General features: G+C 39.3%; 1 pseudogene; it reads right to left on the reverse strand.

The window, feature by feature from the left end:
• Positions 1–291: 291 nt before the first annotated feature.
• On the reverse strand, positions 292–14,148 carry LOC124511675 (60S ribosomal protein L9-like; annotated as a pseudogene).
• Positions 14,149–14,233: the final 85 nt, after the last annotated feature.

A 14,233-nucleotide genomic window follows, 5' to 3' on the forward strand; every position in this document is an offset into this window, starting at 1 on the left:
AAAAAAATAGAGTGTAAGGGAAAATATAAAAAACTTGGTAAACCCAAACCCCAACATCTCCCTTAGAATATTAACATAAATAAGCCAAATGTTCCTCCTAACATTTGCTTGACTATATTCAATTGGATTATTCCTAGAGCTGTAACTAAAACATGAGGATGAAAAGTTAAAAATAAATAAATAAAACCCATATTCATACACATATATAAGCATATGCAGATGTACATACATGTATATAGAATTATAAGATATTAGATTAAAAAATAAAATATCACAAATAAGTCTGGAAAATCATCCACCATCTTGCTTTTTCTGGAGCTGGACAACTGAGATCTTATTGATCAGATGCTGAGTTGTTCCTTTTTCAGAAACATAGATACCATCCCAAAATTTTGTGATATCCTTGTTTTTAACAGTTGTGGCTTGCTGAATCAAAGCAGCTGGGTTTGGTACAAGTTCAATGACATTTCCTTCAAGAATTAACTTATTTTTAGGGGCTTGAGATACAGAACAAGCAACACCTGGCCTCATCCAAACCCTACAGATGTATTTTCCACCCGTGAAATTTTGAATTTCAGCAAGAGAACCATTCTCCTGAATAACCATGTTGGTGGGGAAGTGAGCATAGGCAGACCTCATCTTGTTACAAAAGCCCGGTTAATGCCCTTCCTTGATAATGCACCGTGCATGATGAAAGATGGTGCGAACAGTAGCCACTTCTTTTCTATTTCCCCACCATTTGTCAACTCAGAGCCTCCTCTTTTTCCTTTCCAGGAGACTGAGTTCTACACTGATGTGATTGAAGTCCCTTCACAGGGTTCCTCTGGGGCCCTTCTCAATAACAGTGCATTCCTCCAGAGTGATGTTTGATGTCAACGTTTTCTGTCATGTCTACAGTCTGCTGAGAATGGTCTTCATTCTCTAATGAAGCAAGTGGGTACTATCTATAAAAGGGAAACATCCATTTTTAGCTTATGAGATGGGGCACCTGGGTGGCTTGTTCAGTTAAGCTACTGACTTTGGCTCCGGTGTGATCTCACCATTCATGACTTCAAACCCTGCATCGGGCCCTCTACCATCAGCATGTGAAACCTGCTTCAGATCCTCTGCCCCAAACCCCTCTCTGCCTCTGCCTGACTTCACTCTCTCTCAAAAATAAACAAACATCAAAAAAAATCTAGATCATGAGACATGAAAATATTGATTACAGAGGGGTGACATCATTAAGATGGTGAAATATATGGTTCCCACTTCAGTCTGTCTTGTAATAAGCTCAACTAGCAACTATTCACATAAGACACCATTGGGCAAATCTCAGTTCTCAGGAATGAGACTGAAGCACCCCTGGACCAGAGACCCCAGACCAGAGACCAAGGACAGCATTAGAGGGGTGCCTGGCTGGCTCAGTCGGTTGAACGTCCAACTTCGGCTCAGATCATGATCTCGCAGTTTGTGAGTTTGAGCCCTGCGTCGGGCTCTGTGCTCACAGCTCAGAGCCTGGAGCCTGCTTTGGATTCTGTGTCTCCCCCTCTCTCTGCTCCTCCCCTGCTCATGCTCTGTCTCTTAATAATAAGTAAATGTTAAAAAAAATTTTTTTTAAATATTAAAAAAAAAAAAGGACAGCATTAGAAGGGTAAGAAGAGCCATTTCACTTTGACCACAAGCACCTCCCCCAGGACAGCACAGTGCCCCACCATGAGAGACCACCTCAAACAATGATTCCTCCATCAAAAAGAGAGAGAGACCAAGGTGGGAATCCAACATTCTGCAAATGGCCGGCCTCTTCCTGGGTGGCCCACTTAGGTCTCCTATCAAGTGGATCCTTGGGGGAATCTATACTGCTGGACCACAGGGTATCATATAAGGATGGAGAAGGTGGGTAAGCCTTACAACAACCAGTGTTCAGATCTTGGAAGACTGTCAGAACAGACTTGTTCCACCTTGTGGTGACACCCAATCAGAGATGTCAGTGACTCTGCCCACCTGCAGAGCTGAGATGGACCTACTTGGTCGAGGAGCTTTGTTAGCAGCTATGCCTGACTTGTGTCTCCAGCCAACAGGTTGAACTAGAGCATGGAAGCCATTCTATGGCCTGTCTCAGCAGGCATGCAAGTTGGAAGTCACCTCCCACTGCTGAGCATAGCGTCCAAACCTGCCCCACCATAAGTCTTCGCAGAGAACAGACTCTATGAAATGAGACTTCAAAGTGAAAATTCCAGCCCAAACCACACACATATAACCTGAGTGGCTTTCTGGTTGACTACTAAGAACCAGACATAGAGGTCAGACATCCAAAGTACAAGTGCAGGGAAGGTCTGGCACACACATGACTTCACTTTCACATCTGGAAAACCAAAATTAGACACCTATGTGCCTGATTGCATTCTGCAATATGCTAATATTTTTACTGAGTAACACAACCATAAATGTGCTCCAGGACATTGGTTCTCAGAGTGGGTTCCATAGACAGGTACCTGACAATGTGTATGAAAGGGAACTGGGGGAGCTGTACCCCAGAACTACCAAAGTAGTAATGTGGGGAGAGGCACAGCAATCTGATTTACAAGTTCACTTGGGGATTCTGACACTAATTTGAGAGCCTCTGTGGTAACTAAGTTACAGGTCATCACAGGTAAATCACTGTTAGAATTGCTCTATGCTTGTGGTCATGCTAGTGTTGTCACACACACACACACACACACACACACACACACACACACACACACACACAAGATCCACAAGACACATTCTTGTTATTCAAAAATAACAAAAGCCTGTCTTATTTTCCTCCTCTCCCTTCAGTCAATACCCTCCTTGAGCTTCCTGGAATGACCCCAAACACACTTCTGTTCATGCTCCTGAATGAAAGCAATCCAAGTTAGAGTGAATTGGAACTTATTTAAATATTTTATCAAGTGAGTTATGAAATGCATACCAGACATTAACACATGGTATATATTATCATGAGATTGAATATAGCACTCTCACTATAGATCTGTATTTGATGATTTAAACATGAGACCATAAGTAATTGCAGGCTTAAGAAGTGCTTCATCAGCACTCCATTTGTATGCAGAATAAAATCCCTATGAAGTAAGGTTAAGGAAATTGTAAATTTTAGGGACTTAAAAAAATTTTTTTTAAGTAGTTATTTATTCTTGAGAGAGAGAGAGAGAGAGAGAGAGAGAGAGCACGAGCAGGGGAGGGGCAGAGTGAGAGAGGGACACAGAATCTGAAGCAGGTTCCAGGCTCTGAGCTGTCAGCACAGAGCACAACATGGGGCTCGAACTCACGAGCCATGATATCATGACCTGAGCCAACGCTTAACTGACTGAGCCACTCAGGCGCCCCTACAGACTTTTTGTAATAGCTAGTTTCAGTGCAAAATGTGATTGCCTTTCTGTCAGATGCTGTGATACGGTTCAGAGAAAAAAAGCCCTTCACAAACATCTTATATGTCTACCTGTGTTACACTTATATATTTCTACTTAGACTGGCCCATATGTCAAAGTTCTTGTCAATGACTTGGAGGGAGAAGAGCCTTGGGGAGGATGGCCTTCCTTGAATGAAAACAAGACTTCAAAACAAATTCCCTAGCTCAATCAGATTTACACCGCCTCCTTTGCTGCATAGAACATACTATGATGCCTGGTGGTGGGGTAGGTATCTTGGGGCCATGGGAGAGCAAATATGAGCACAACACCTGGGGGTAGACAATACAAGAGAGAAGAAATGGAAAACCCAGAGCACACCAAAGGGTGTCTGTGCCATTTTATCAGATATGAGCATCTACCTACTCACTGTATACATAACACAAAATCCACCTCTTTTCTGTATATACACACATCAGCCTTTTCATACTATAGTTGACCATAAAATCGGAGGTACTGAAAAATGAATGATTAATCTTCATTTGAATCTATGTTAAATGTGAATATAACATGCTACCAAACTTTATTCTATCAGTTTCTACAACTGATAAAAATCCTCTTTCCACTTGGGTCAGAATGGGTGAAAGGATAGCATGAGCTGTGAAACAATGTAGGGACATCTAGACTAAAAAGTGGGTGGGCTGTTTGAAACAGAAATGTTCACGGCCCATGAACAGTGAACTGCTCCCTAACTAAAAGGTGCCTTATACACCGTCCAGAGCACGGGACTAGATTCATCACAAGCTGAAAGGGGAAAGGTGGAAGTGAAAGCGGTCCCTGCCAGCTGTAGATCAGCATCCTTGGAAAGTGATCCATTTATACTACATCAGACCTATACTGGGGTTTTACACCTGGGAGGCCAGTGCTTTGAGGAACTATCCACATGCCTTGCTGATTCTGATTATTCGTGTCCAGAAGACTTCTTCATCTTCAGTATGTACTCTGCCATGTGATATCTTAAAACAATGGCCATAATGTTTAAATATCCAATCTCCCCTTTCCATCCACTGCCACCCACCTGGGCCTGGGAAAGTACAGTTATCCCTGCCATCCAATAACAACAGTCCTCAGAACCACCAGGGAATTCATTAAATCATGAAGAAAGGATCTGACTCCCTCAATCCCAGGAAACCACATTTTCCAAGTCCCCATCCCTGTCACATTTGTCCATTACAAGTAGCTTCCTAAGACCTTGCAGTGACCAAGAGGGGCTCCCTACCAGATCTTTCTCTGCATCTCAAGAGTTCTCCGTATTTGCTTCTAGTAGGATTTATCTTCCTCTTAAAGGATACCATCATCATGTTTTATCCATCCCCACACATCTTAATACCAAGTGCCTGAAATAATCCTGTGACCCATTGATGGTGTTTTCCCGTTCTTCCAATGAAGTGGTGACAACATAGTATTTAAGTCCCAAGTATGGCCATACATGATCCAGTGACCAACCATTTCCCATTGAATTAAAAAATTCCAAACTACTCCTAAGAGCCTAGAAGGGCCTACATGGCTTATGTGGGAGGAGACAGCAGTGAAAATGGGGTCTCCACAACACAGGAAAGAAGGATAGCAGTGATGCCTACATCACTGGAATGGAGACGAGGACATCAAAGAACTGGAGATGATTTGGAAAGAAAACAAGTAAAGTTTATCCTTCTAAATTTAGACTCAGTAGTTCAGCCTTTGACAGGTGTCCTCTACCTAAATGAAGAATTCATGCCAATGCTTCAGCCTGGACATTTTATCTTTTACCCTGGGCTGCATCATCACTCTTAGTATTTGTTTTCTTCCTAAGTCAAGAACACCTACTAAGCACCCAGTACTGTCCCAAGTTTGGTTCCTTTAAATTGATGTTAAAATAACACATGACTCATGAAGTCTCCAAGTTTTCACCTAATCAAATTGTTCCAGTAAAGTGAATAACTTGGATGATGTCAGTTCCAAGAAGGAAAAAGAACAGTAACTAAAAGAAATTGTACTTAGTATTCTTGTCCAGTTGAGAAGAAGTAAAAGGGAGCAATTAAACTACATAGACTTAAACTACTGTGGAATTACTCCCATATTCAAATTAATTTTGGAACACCATGTCATTTCACGCAACGTATTCTTAAAATCCCTGAGCAAGTCATAAAAGCAACAATTCATGAACGTTGGAACAAGGGAAACAGAGTAGATCCTACATGAGTAATAAGTAGGTAGACAAAACAGGATTTGCAATGGGGAGATTCTCAAACCAAGATACAAGTGATTTAGGAGAAATCAATTCAATACAATGTAGAGAAAATTATTCCCACTATGAATATATAACATTTTGCTTGCTAGGAAATCATCAATTTTGAAATCTGGAAATTACTTCATTTGATCTAATATTCCCTTTCATTCTGAAGATATAGATATACATGCATTTCTTCTTAATTTGTTCTCTTACTACAAGATATACCTTTAGCTTAATAGAGCATATTATTTTCTGTGCATATCAAAACCAAAAAACTGTGTTCAGTATGCCCAGAAAAGCAACATAAGCAAAGAAAAATATAGTGTAAAGTTTTAAAAACAGTGATTGAGAATTCTGTAGATATGGCTTATAACTATATTTGCAGTGACTTTGTTCAATTAGCAGTTAAGTAGAACCAGTACTTGGTAGTCACATGGATGGTGACCCATGGTTCAATAAAAGAAAACAAAGAAATTTAAATACATGAAGTTTATTACCCTTAGATCCTGGAGGATGTACACAATATCCCTTGAGGGACAACATGGAGAGGTCAAGGCTGAGTGCAGGTAGACAGAATGGCAGGAACTGGGGCAGATGCCTTTTTTGGGGTGCATGGTTGGAGTGCTTTGGAGTTCCTGTGCTAAGTGTAGAATGCACAATTCAAATCAAAATGAGTGGAAAATGGTAAACTCTGAGAGAGTCTTCTGTAGGGGGTACACAAGGTAAATATATAGGGAGTGGACACTCATTCACAGAGGCTACTGGGGAAGTCATAGGAGGATCTTACCTTTGCTTGTGACTTTAGGGACTGTTATCTATAGTGTATTTGCTACTGGGCAGAGCCAGAGTCACTTCAAAAGCCCCTGCAGGCAGTCTAGTTGTCCAAGATGGATTCCAAGGCAGCAGTATGAATTGATTAGCTACAGTCTCAATAATACTTCTATATCCTTATTAAAAATATCATAATGTTCCAGCAGTCACAATAAGGAAGAAAATATATGATACATGAACATAGGGAAAATAATCTCAAGTAATGTTCAGTGTACCCACCACTCATGCAGTTGAAAATCATGTGTAATTTTGAGTCCCCAATACTTAATTTTAATAGCTTTAAAAAAAATAAACAAAAAATAATAATAGCAGCTTTCTGTTGACAAGAAACGTTATGAAAACCAGTCAATTATTACACCTTTATATGTTATATGTTACATATGGTATCCCTACAATAATGGAAGCTCAAGAAAATCAGAAGCAAGAGAAAATGCATTTACAGTACTGTACTATGAATAAATCTGACTGTAAGTGGACCCACACAGTTCAAACCCATGTTGATCAAGGGTCAAGTGTACTTTGTGTTACCATCTGTTAACCTGCAACCTTGTGAAGGTGGAACAGTCCAGGGTTTGTGTAGGTTAAAACTTCATTTATTACACATCAGTGTTAACACATTAAAATCCATTCAGTGTTATTAATGAAAATATATTGAGTTCAAATGCACTCTAAACAAACCACTGCAAAATTACTGTATGATTCTTTGTTAAAATACCCATGACAAGCATTCAAGAACCATTCTTGTTCCTGTGATATAAGGATCTGTGAGTTATACTTCCTACACTTTCAAATAATTATTCATTATTGAGTAAATGTGGATTATAATAATTTCATACCCTTTTATGGAAGAGTTAGCTATAATTTCCCCAGATATCTGAGAAAAATTTTTAAATTTCAACCACATAACTAATATTCTTGACTTGTATCAATTGCTATTATGAAAATACATCCAGATTTTAATGAACTGCCATTCTCCTTAAACAGCAACTAACACAACTATTTAAAACTCAAAATGTTTCTCTATCTTACTTTATTTCAAATAATAATGCCCTGAACCCTTACTTCATCATGAGTTGTATCCCTCTTAGACATCAAACACAAACAGCATCTCCAAGTAGATTTTCTTCATACATTGTACACTACAGTCTCAATCTTCCATGGAAAAGTAGGTATGAATGAATTCCCCATCATAAAAGAGCCACTCATGTCTATGAGACAACAATCAAATCATTTTGCACGCACACAAATAAAGGCATTGCATGACATGATTTAAGGGTGAAATTAATAGTATTTGTCATGCAAAAAAAAAAAAATCTCAAACATGGTCAATAGAAAAAAAAAAAAAAAGAGAGACACACTGAAATTATTCCCCTCCAGACATCCATCTTTCCCTGAGACTTTCAGGCACATTAACAAATACAGTTGATCATTGAGTAAGATGGGTTTGAGCAGTGTGGGTCCAAGTAGATTTATTTTTTGACAAACACATTGCAGTACTATAAATGTTTCTTCTCTGTTATGATTTCCTTAACCTTTTGTTTTCTCAAGCTTACTTAATTATAACAATACCATTTATAATACAGACAACAAAGAATGAGATGATTGTTAATATTCTAGGTAAGACTTCTAGTCAACGATAGGCTATTTCTGTGGAAAACCAGGTATGGTTTTAATTTGGGGGACTCAAAAGTTACAGTAAGATTCTCAGGTGTGGTGGGGTCATACCCCCAATGCCTACATTCTCCAAGGTGAAAATGTAATTCATATTAGAGTTTTACATTCAAATTTTTCTCTATAATAAATGCTCTGATTTACAATAGTGTCTGAAAAATGATAGACCTATTGCTTTCTGCTGTGAAACCTCTCATTTTATTTATATCTTGTTTTCCATTACATACTTTGCCAATTGTTTACAACTTTCATGTTTTTACCTGTTATAAAGACTCTTTTTTCCCTGAAGCATGTATTAAAAACAAAGGTCTTTCATCAACCATTACATTTATAGGGCTTCCAACCAATATGATTTCTCTGATGTTGAGTAAGTGTTTGAACCCAGATAAAGACATGACCATCATTCTTGTCATATGTAACTTATCTCCCCAAGAGATACTGCCTCACGTTGGATATTTTGGTTATGAATTAAATGCTTTACCATATTCTTTACATTTGTAGGGTTTCTTTCAGTATGCACACTATGATGTTCAGAAAGTTTATAGTTCTGCTTAAGGGCATTGTCACATTTTTGTAAACATTTTTCAGCCTTCTCTCCATAACATATTACCTAATTTTGATGTTTTGAGTGGTAAATGTTTTGCCACATTGTTTACATTTGTAAGATTTATTTCCATTATTAAATCTCTATTGTTGAGTGAGTTTTGAAGACTAGTTAAAAGGTTTGCCAGAGTTACTACATTTGTAAGTCTTCTGCCCAGTAAAGATACGATAATGTACAATAAGATTTGAGCTTTTATAAAAGACTTTCCCACATTTATTACTTTTATACTGGTTCATTGGAAACTGAGTTTTCTGATGTTTACTAGGATTTGACCCTTAACTGACATTTTTTCCCAGATTCATTGCATTAGTAAGTTTTATCTCCACTACAAATACCTCAGTAATTACGGAAGACTAAGTCCTCACTAAAGACCTTCCTAAAATCACAATACATAAAAACTTGCTCCAAATTAAGTATCATGTGATAACTATAGAACAGTGATGTTGGGATAAAGACCTTCTGAAGTTTATCAAAATTAGACGTTAGAATGAGGAGGGATTATGTGTTGGTGGGAGAATAATGAATACTCTGAAAAGGTCTTCTCAAAACCACATGTAGAACTTTTATCTTTATTCTTAAATGTCTAACTTTCAGAAATATTTCAGTGAATTACTAATCCAATCTTGTATTTGAAATGGTTTCAATGATTACTTTCGGCATGGTTTAGGTGACTTTCCAGAATTTCCAAATGTCCTTCTAGAGAATATGAAGGATTACGAAATGGATTTTGGGGGCACCTGGGTGGCTTAGTTGGTTGAGTGTCCAACTTCAGCTCAGGTCATGATCTCACAGGTTGTGAGTTCGAGCCCCACATTGGGCTTTGGGCTGACAACTCAGAGCCTAGAGCCTGCTTCAGATTGTGTCTCCCTCTCTCCCTGCCCCTCCCCTGCTCACGCTCTCTGTCTCTTTCTCAAAAATAAGTAAACATCTTTTTAAAAATGGATTTTGGTCCTTGGGTTCAAAGACACTTTCTGCAAATATCACTGACTTAAGGTAGGGTTTTCCCCCAAATGTTTTATACTCTTGATCTCCTCTAGCAGTAAGGATTTCCTTATGGATAATTGTCCCAGTTCGGTTATATCCATCATAATATCTGTTCTGCCCATCACTACCTCCCACAACCTTCCCAGTGATTCATTAAGTATAAATACTCAAGGCCACAGCTTCCATATTTTCCCATATCATTCTATGGAATGAATCTCCTTTGCCTGTCTGCCAACAGGCCTAGGGTGTTATGGACAGATGCAATCAAAAGATACAAAGTAAGTTATCCCATTTGTTATGCTAACATGCATGTACATTAAAATGCTAATGTGCAAAATTGTTTTTTATTTTTTTAAATTTACATCCAAATTAGTTAGCATATAGTGCAACAATGATTTCAGGAGTAGATTCCTTAGTGCCCCTTACCCATTTAGCCCATCCCCCCTCCAACACCCCCTCCAGGAACCCTCTGTTTGTTCTTCATATTTATGAGTCTTTTGTGTTTTGTCTCCTTCCCTGTTTTTATATTATTTTTGCCTCCCTTCCCTTGGGTTCATCTGTTCTGTGTCTTAAAGTCGTCATATGAGTGAAGTCTTATGATATTTATCTTTCTCTGACTGACTAATCTCACTTTGCACAATACCCTCCAGTTCCATCCATGTAGTTGCAAATGGCAAGATTTCATTCTTTTTGATTGCCGAGTAATACTCCATTGTGTATATATACCACATCTTCTTTATCCGTTCATCCATCGAGGGACATTTGGGCTCTTTCCATACTTTGACTATTGTTGATAGTGCTGCTATAAACATGGGGGTGCATGTGTCCCTTCAAAACAGCACACCTGTATCCCATGGATAAATGCCTAGTAGTGCAATTGCTGGGTCATAGGGTAGTTCTATTTTAGTTTTTTGAGGAACCTCCATAATGTTTTCCAGAGTGGCTGTACCAGCTTGCATTCCAACAAAATTAAATTTTTTTAAGGTTTACTTATTTTTCAGAGACAGAGAGAGAGAGAGAGAGAGAGAGAGCAAGCAGGGGAGGGGCAGAGAGAGAGGGGGAGACATAGAGTCCAAAGCAGGCTCCAGCTGTCAGCACAGAGCCTGACAGGGCTCAAACCCACAAACCATGAAATCATGACCTGAGCTGAAGTTGGAAACTTAACTGGCTGAGCCATCCAGGTACCCCACTAATGTGCAAAATTAATACTCATAACAGGACATCAGCAGAATGGAGGAATAGGAAGCAACCTGGACTTAACTCCCCCGTGGAGACAAAAATGGACCACATTACCTTTTGGAAGCTAGTTAGGAGAACATAGCACACCCTGGCAAGGACAAATGAAGAGCCGCATCAAAGAGACAAGAAAAGTTTGTGACACTTGCACACAACAGCTGTTCACCCTCTGTGGCACTCCATGGCAAGACTGAGAAAACGGTTACCCCTCATCAGGAGAGAAACAAGTAAGTGACCTGTATATTCAGTGATCTTGCTTCTTTGCAGCTGCCTGGGGGGCTTGTTTCTGTCACGCAGGACATGGAAGCAGAGGGAATGACAGCACCCTCTGGATGCACTGTGGTGGCTGCTCAAACAAAAGGTGACTGTTTGTTTAAACAATGAAAAGACTACAGAGCGAGGACACACAGAGAGAGGAAGGTATCATGGGCTCTAAAGAAGTAATTACACCTTTGTAAACTGGAAAATTACAAAATTTCAGACTTTGCAAGTGCCCAGAAGATGTATGACAGGCCCCAGAATTACTATTATTTTTGTTCTCCTGTACAAAGCAAGTCCATAATCCTGGGCCCAGAGGCTTTTTATTTTTGTTTTTGTTTTTAATTCCCAAATGTCAATAGAAGATCACAAGCCATACAAAGAAATAGAAAACTGTGTTCTAATCAGAGGAACAAAATAAATCTCTAAAACTGGCCCTAAATTAAGAAAGAACTTGGGGCGCCTGAGTGGCTCAGTTGGTTAAGTGTCCAACTTCAGCTCAGGTCATGATCTCATGGTTTGTGAGTTCAAGCCCCGTGCAGGGCTCTGTGCTGACAGCTCAGAGCCTGGAGCCTGCTTCGGATTCTGTGTGTCTCTCTCTCTGCCCCTCCCCTGCTCATGCTCTGTCTCTCAATAATAAATAAACGTTAAAAAAATTAAAAAAAAAAAGAACCATAAGTTTCCTGACAAAGAATTCAAATAACCATCATAAAGATACTCATGGAAGGAGAGAAAACAGGTAACTAAATGATGTCAGGACAACTATGCAGGACCAAAATGTAAACCCAAAGAGACAGCAAGTATATCAACCAGAAATTGGGAGCTGAAGAGTACCATCACTGAATTTAAAAATACAATAAAGGGTGAGCAACAGACTTGATCAAGCAGAAGAAAGAATCAGACAATCTAAAGACCCTTTGTGTTAAGTTATCTACTGAGAAACAAGAAAAATGTGGAAAAGGAATGAGGATAAGTGACCCATGGGACACCAACAAATGAACCAGTATGTACATTACAGGGACCCCATAAGGAGAGGAGAGTGAAAGGGGACAGAGCATTTCCATGAAGAAGTAAAGGCTGCTACTTCCCATGTATGTAGAAAAAAGAGACAAATTCACTGAGTTCAATAAATTCAAAGTAAGATAAATGTCAACATGAACACAATGACACATTATAATTAAACTATCAAAAATCACAAGTGATAAGAGAATTTTGAAAAGCATGACAAAAGCAACTCTTCTTGTACAAGAGAGCTCCTGTAAGATTATTAGTGGGGTTCTCAGCAGACCTGATAGGAAGAAGTGCATGGGACAATGTATTCAAGTACTGAATGATCAAAAAATATCCACCGAGAATCCCTATTTGGCAAAACTGTTTTCCATGAAAGTAGAAATGAAGACTTTGCCAAGTAAAAACCTCTGTATGTTTACCAGTAGACCTGTCCTATAAATGTTCAAGGAAGTCTTAGTTAAAATAGGATTCTAAACAGTAATTAAAATGACACAACACAAAGCTCTCTGCTAAATACAAATATTTACACAATTATAGAAATCTGTAAGATTGTAATGAAGCAGCACAAGTCACTTTTATTTCTGCTACAGAATTTTTTTAAATAAAAGTATAACAATCATAAATCTAGGTAATAAAATACACAACATAAAAGACAGAACTTGTGATATCAAGAACTTAAGGTGGGTGCAGGGGTGGAGTTGATAAGTAGAAGAGTTTTGTATGCAATTGACAATATCACTTTATGATGATTTGTTATCTTTAGAATGTTTTAGTAATCTCTAAGGTAAAGTGATGAAAATACATTCAGAGGATGCAAAAGTTAATGAGAATGGTATCAAAACATGAGATGGGTAGAACAAAATTAAGGATAAAATATAATACCTAATCTTGGGAAAGAGCATAAAGATGATTCATATTTCGGTAACACACACATTGTCCAAAAACGTCCTAAGGTGAGAAATGCCATTCTGTGACAAACTACATAGGTAAAAGAGAAAGCACAACTCTGTCCCTCTCCTGCTTACACATATGCATGCGCTCTTTCTCTCTCTCTCAAAATAAATAAATAAACATTTAAAAAAATAAAAATAAAAAAATAGATAAATTATAGAAAGTCACATTTAAAAAAAATTTTTTTTCAACGTTTATTTATTTTTGGGACAGAGAGAGACAGAGCATGAACGGGGGAGGGGCAGAGAGAGAGGGGGAGACACAGAATCGGAAACAGGCTCCAGGCTCCGAGCCATCAGCCCAGAGCCTGACGCGGGGCTCGAACTCACGCACCGCGAGATCGTGACCTGGCTGAAGTCGGACACTTAACCGACTGCGCCACCCAGGCGCCCCAGAAAGTCACATTTAAAAGGAAACCCTCTACGGAATAATAATTTTAAGGGGGAGGAGTTAAGATGGCTGAGGAGCTGGGAGACCTTAAGCTTGTCTCTTTCCTTGAACACAGCCAGATAGTTATCAAATCATTCTAAACACCGACGAAATCAATCGAAGATCTGAGAGAACAAAAACTGCAAGACTACAAGTAAAAAGTGACCCTTTCAGCAAGTAGGAAGTTCAGAGAGTTTACCCAGGGACATACTGCTCTGGGTATGGCCCAGGGAGGGAGCCTAATATGGAGGCCACTGCAAAGTACTATAAACTGTGGAGCACAAAATCTGAACTTGTAGCAGTCTGCTACTGTAGGGGGAGTGCCTGACTTAAAGGTGTTCATGTGGTGAAGAGGGGCAGAATGCCAGGAGTGACAGGGTGGTCTGAGGATTTCTTGGGTCTCAGGAAAGATGGGTTGTGCCAACACGCTGGGATATTTCCAGGCATGAGATGGGACTCACTCTGGCTGAGGGCGGCAAGCAGGGGTGCCGGCTTTCTGCTGTTTTGACATAAACTCTGAACAGCTGCATAGTCACATGACTTTTTTAAAGATGGGCTGGCAAAAGCATGGCCAGACGCTACCCCAGAGGAACGGTGTGGGTCCACCCTGTGGGA

Source organism: Lynx rufus, unplaced genomic scaffold (genome assembly GCF_022079265.1).
Source record: "Lynx rufus isolate CCGP_SWC_20201006 ecotype Redwood Valley unplaced genomic scaffold, mLynRuf1.p SCAF_16, whole genome shotgun sequence".
NCBI lineage: Eukaryota > Metazoa > Chordata > Mammalia > Carnivora > Felidae > Lynx > Lynx rufus.